Raw genomic sequence first — 6,037 nt, 5'->3', positions numbered from 1 at the left:
TAAGTGCTTCCAAACACTTTACAAGCAATCGAGACAGTAGCAAAGCTCCCAGTAATTCGAGCCTTGCCAAACTGATGGATTTCAATGGGCTTACGCGTGATTTTGCGCACAATAAATGTGAAGCTGTGGTACCATCAAAATCTATAGAACGCAAATAGATGCAGCACGCATAAGCACGCTCGCTGGCATCCGAAAAGCCATGCAGTTCTATTACCTTAGGATTTTTGACAAAAACGTGTCGATTTATATGCATCATACCCACTTGAGACAATTCGTCACTAAAGTCTGACCACTCGTCAAGAAGGTGGGGAGGAATTTCTTCATCCCAATCAAGTTTTAGGACCCATAACTTTTGTATGATTAATTTGGCTCTTATAGTAAGAGGACCCAACATACCCAAGGGGTCAAAAATCTTAGCCACAAAGCTTAGAATGCTTCTTTTCGTAACTGATGCAGAATTATTGGAAAAAGATTGTGAGTTATATTCAAATACGTCCTGAGAAGGGATCCATGAAATTCCTAAGGTTTTTACACTTGAACCATCGGTGATCGTGTATTTTGAGTAACCCTGGTCATCGGAGTTTATTTCTTTAAGGACTTCAGAACTATTTGATTGAAATTTGCGGAGATCAAAACCATATCTGGACAAAATTTCACAAAGATTCTTTCTTAGAGTTATCATGGATTGAACATCATTAACGCCCGTGATACAATCATCCACGTAGAAATCGGAGACTATTATTTCACTCTCCAAAGGAAATTCATCTTTCGTATCGATTGATATTTGTTTAAGACACCGCGTGGACAAATAAGACGCCGATGCAGTCCCGTAAGTGACTGTATTAAGTTGATAATGTTTCACTTTTTGATCTGGCGATTCACGCCAAACAATTCGTTGCAAATTTCTTTCATTTTTATCAATTAATATTTGCCTATACATTTTCGCGAGATCACCAATTAGGCAAATGTTATGTTTTCTAAACCTAACAAGCAGTGAAAATAAATCATCCTGTATAGTCGGACCTATTTTTAGGACATTATTTAATGACAGATTATTAGGTGAGGATTTACAAGCCGCGTCAAACACTACGCGGAGTTTTGTTGTAGTGCTTTCTGGTTTTTCTACGCTGTGATGCGGTATATAGTAAATTGGTGTCTCCGATTTAAAGTCTCTAGAAATTTCTGACATGTGATTTAATTGTAAATATTCCTTCATAAAACCTTTATATGCCACGTCAAGAATTTTGTTTTTAGACAATCGTCTTTCGATTGCGTAAAGTCTGTTTATCGCGGTTTCTTCCGTATTTCCTAAATCCAAATAATTTTCCTTTAAGGGAAACTTTACGATAAATCTACCACTCTCATCGCGAGTTGTGGTTTCGCAAAAATGATTTTCGCATTCTATCTCTTGATTGGTCATTTTAGAACGAGGATTAGGTGCTACCTCTTCTACCGACCAAAATTTTTCTAAATCAAAAGTCTCTTTTTCTTTAGGATTTTGGATAAAATAGCAATGTGACAACATAGCATCAGCTTTAAATGTCTGTCCTTTAGAAGGAACTTGACCTGCCACTATCCACCCAAATAAAGTTTTTTGTAGGATAGGTAGACCCTTTCCTAGTCTAATTTGACCAACAGAGAGTAATTCGTAAAAGACTTCAACTCCCAATAGCATATCAATATTAGAAGGTATATTAAACTCTGGATCTGCTAAAGTTAACTCGGAAGGAATCTTAAGATTTGAAGTATCAAAATAAATTTGTGGAGACATATTAGTAATGGTAGGTAAGACATAAAATACTAGTTTAGTATTATACTTAGTGTGTCTTGAAAATACTTGTAAATCAGTTTTTTCAGTTATATTCGATTGTATTTGATTAATACCTATTATAGGCATATCAACCGGTTTAGTGTCAATATTTAGTTTTTTAATTAAAGACTTTGTTACAAAATTTGATTGAGAAGCGCTGTCTAACAACAATCGACAAGGTACAAACTCCCCAATATTATTTTTTACATTAACAATAGCAGTGGATAAAAGATTAAACGAACCCATGGAATTTTGACACGAATTTGCCATCACGTGATTTACAATGTTTGTACAAGTTTCCTGTTCCGAAGAATAAAACGATTCGCCACCAGAAATATCTTTAGATACTAAAACTTGAGAAGAACTGGGCTCTTCATTTGGTACAGCGCAAGCGTTATTTTCATTTTTATAACCGCGCGATTGATGCAACAGTGTGGAATGTTTTTGTTGGCAAATTCTACAACCCGATCCTCTACATTCAAATGTTTTATGACCGTATCGTAAGCAGTTTGTACAAAGCCTTAATTTTTTAACTTGTATATAGCGATCATTAATGGGTAAACTTTTAAATTTGTCACAAAGGAAAATTGAATGAGAACTTTTACAAAATTGACACTTTGGTATGTAATTATTTGTATTTGTAACAAATGACTTTGAAGCCTTATTAGTGCTAGGCCAAACAGGCACATTTGAAAGAGTTTTTGTGTCTAGAGCTTCTAAAAGCTGACATCTTTGTTCCATACAGTCGATAAAATTATTAATCGTAGGAGAATTTATATTTTTGGAAAAAACTTCCCATTCTCTTTTAGAGTTTTGATCTAGTTTTGAGCTTAAAATGTGAATTAAAAGCGTATTCCAATCCACGACATTTTCTCCTAAGTTATCTAAAGAGCGATAGTTTTTTAGGAAATTATTTAAAAATGTTCTTAATTGTCGATGCGATTCTTTATTTATCGACGGATAATCTACAATTTCTTTAATATGTGCATTAATTAACACCTTTTTATTTTCATACCTACGTGTAATTAAATCCCAAGCAACCTGATAATTCGCATCTGTGGGCAATAAAGAAGCAATAACATTCTTTGCCTCACCCTGTAAAGCGCTCTCTAAATGATAAAACTTCTGAACATCAGCAATTGTTCTGTTATTATGCACGATCGCGGTAAATAAATCTCTAAAACGCTGCCAATCCCCGTACGATCCGCTAAATTTCGGAATCGCGAGCTGTGGTAGATTTAATGATACGCTTGGCAACGCCGCCGCCGTCATCGTTGGTATCGCGGCAGAATAAACAGTTTCCGTTACAGCGTTCACGTTCTCCCCTCCTACCCCTTGCCCCAGTACGGGCGGATGGTCAACAGAGAGCCGCATAAGCGGAACTGCTGATGCGGACGTGCGCGGTGGAACCAGCTGGGACTCGCTTGATTCGTTAGGAATTTGAATTGAATGACGGGAAGTGTCCGTCGGATTTATGTTTGTATGAAAGGCAACAGGGCTAACACGTTCAAATGTAAGCAATATTTTCTTTGCTCTTTCAAGAGCATCGTAATATCGTGATTCGAAATTATCTCGTTCATCTAGTTGCGCAGTTTCATTATAGTCGATTGGAAAATCACTAAGAAGTAAATCTTCAAACTCACTTTGTATTTTAATAAATCTTTCCAGTATCGATTGAAAATTATTCATTCGCGAATCTAAGTAAATTTTAGTACGATTTTTCTGGTAAAATTCGTCTAAACAGGTCTCGAATCTGGTCATTTCACTTTTAAGTACCGATCTTTCTTTTTTAAGACGTTGAATGTCAAATTCGGGAGCGTTTCCTGCGGTAGACATTTTGTTGTTTTTTAAATAAAAACGGATTAAAAATGCTCAAAAGATTCACAGGCGTGGGACTAATAAATAAATAAAAGATCAAGCAAAAAAAGGGGTATAAATAAATAAACACACAAGCGTCTTTATTATAGAACAATTAAGCAATAAAATACCCACCTTTACTCTCCTTGCTTGTTGTAGTATTTTTAGTACAAATACGCCGATGATGCTCCAACCCTGACTGCTAGATTTTTTTTAATTTTTTTTTTTTTTTTTTTTTTAAATGTGAGCTTTTTATGAAACGCTACTGCCTATTTATAATAAAATTTGGCAAAAATATGTATATGAATATATATGCGCTTTGGCTATACCTATGACCTTTACTCACACTGAGTTTAGCCTATGAATTGTTTTTGTTTATTAATTTACTGTATTTATACACATACGTCATTTATATTTATACAATAAAGCCCCATCGACTCACTGTATATTTATGTTTAATAAAACAAAGGTTTTATGTACCTAATAAATCATGCAAGTTTGCTTTTTGTTGCTTAAGACAACGATTACTTATTATTAACCCTTATATGGCTTTGAAATAGCTTTAATTAAAGACAGAAGGATTTAATATGATTGATATGATTGATGGGGTTTGAGAATTTAAGGAATAGAAGGACTGACCTTTAGCTTTAGCTGCACATCAATATCAAAATGGAACCACGTCACCATACCATGTCTTGAAGCCTGAATTTGATTTCTGCTGGCTGCTGGTTTCTATGCGGGTCGAAGGCCAATGTGGGGTCGTAGTTTTCTCGCACAGGTTTGAGAAGTGAACTAACAACTGATGTTTGCTTGAAGGACCATATTTATTTAAAAAAGGCACAACACATGATAGGACCGACAAAAGGGTGCGCAGCCGATAATGGTTTCTTAAATTCCCTGAGTTTTATTAGACTTAAAAGATGAGATGACGCTAACGCTACCGAGACAGGGACGAGACTCTCATAACGCCTACACGGCCGGCCGTCACAAACATTTTCGACGTTGTCACGTAGAGCACATATTAATATGGACTTATTAAATATGAATGGTTAATAATATAAAAAAATAAATATCGTTTAGTTCCTAACACCATTCGGAGATAATTTATAACATCAAGAGGCTCAGAGGATTGGATACATTTCAATAAACGTAAATGCGTAAGATGTTCTCTCTTTTGCAACCACGAATGAACTCTTTGCAAGGTTCGTGGTGTATGTGTGGACGTCGGTGGATGAGTCGCAGGCCGGGTCTCGGTTGGGAGTCGGTACGGGTTCGTCTAGTGAATGGCCCGCTTAAGACCAACAACAGGAATATTCTCGGAATCAAACCTGGTAAGTGAATTAATACTTTTTATATAGTTAATACATTTATTACAAAATGAGAAATATTCACAAAATCATTTGATCTTGCTAGTCTACAGCCCCTTCTCCAACAAAATATGTCGCATAATTATTTCTTTTTTCACGGGCTTCGTTGCGGTAATTTAGATTTTTTGTAGCCCTTAGATTAACTAATCCCTCAGAAGGTTCCTTATGCCAACTTCCTTGTATAATTTTACCCTGCAAAAAGTCTTCTGCATCACAAGTTATGCTATCATTAGCAGGTCCAATGGTTTTTCGAATCCAGTTGTGTAGGGCACAAGTAGCTTTTGCTATTTTAACTGCAATACGTTCAGCTACACATATTGGTTTCCTGTATATACGAAATCGACTGGCTAGTATACCAAAAGCATTCTCTACAATGCGCCTCGCACGGCAATGTCGGTAGTTAAAGATCTTCTGTTCGTATGGCATGTCTGAACGTCGAGGGTATTGAGTCATGAGATACGGTTATAATGGAAAGGCATCATCTCCTAAGATAACACATTCTGGTAGAATCTCTAGTGCATTTGATTCAAGTGCAGTTTTAAATGCACAATGATCGAAAATTGCGCCATCTGATTGACTTCCATATCTCCCGATGTCTATTAATGTGAAACAATAATCGTGATCGACTAGTGCTAACAGGACAATGCTAAATGTTCCCTTGTAATTAAAATACAAAGATGTCGTATTGGGTGGGCATTGAATTACCACGTGCTTGCCGTCTAATGCTCCCACGCAGCCTGGGAAGTTCCATTTCTTATCAAATCCTTGTGCTATATTCTTCCATTCGTTTTCGTCCCTTGGTATCTGAAACAATAATCAACTATTATACTAGGTACTGTAAAGCTCAACTAAAAAAATCATTTTTCTAATTTTCAATTCTCAATAATTTTTTTTTACAGCAACCGGATGATGACGAGGATGAAGAAGAGGAGGAGGATGAAGCTGCTTGTACAGCGATTGAGAATCCGTCTATGGACAACAATGCTACTCTAAATAATGCAAA

Source organism: Anthonomus grandis, chromosome 10 (genome assembly GCF_022605725.1).
Source record: "Anthonomus grandis grandis chromosome 10, icAntGran1.3, whole genome shotgun sequence".
In the NCBI taxonomy this organism is placed as follows: domain Eukaryota; kingdom Metazoa; phylum Arthropoda; class Insecta; order Coleoptera; family Curculionidae; genus Anthonomus; species Anthonomus grandis.
This window is presented reverse-complemented; position numbering follows the sequence as displayed.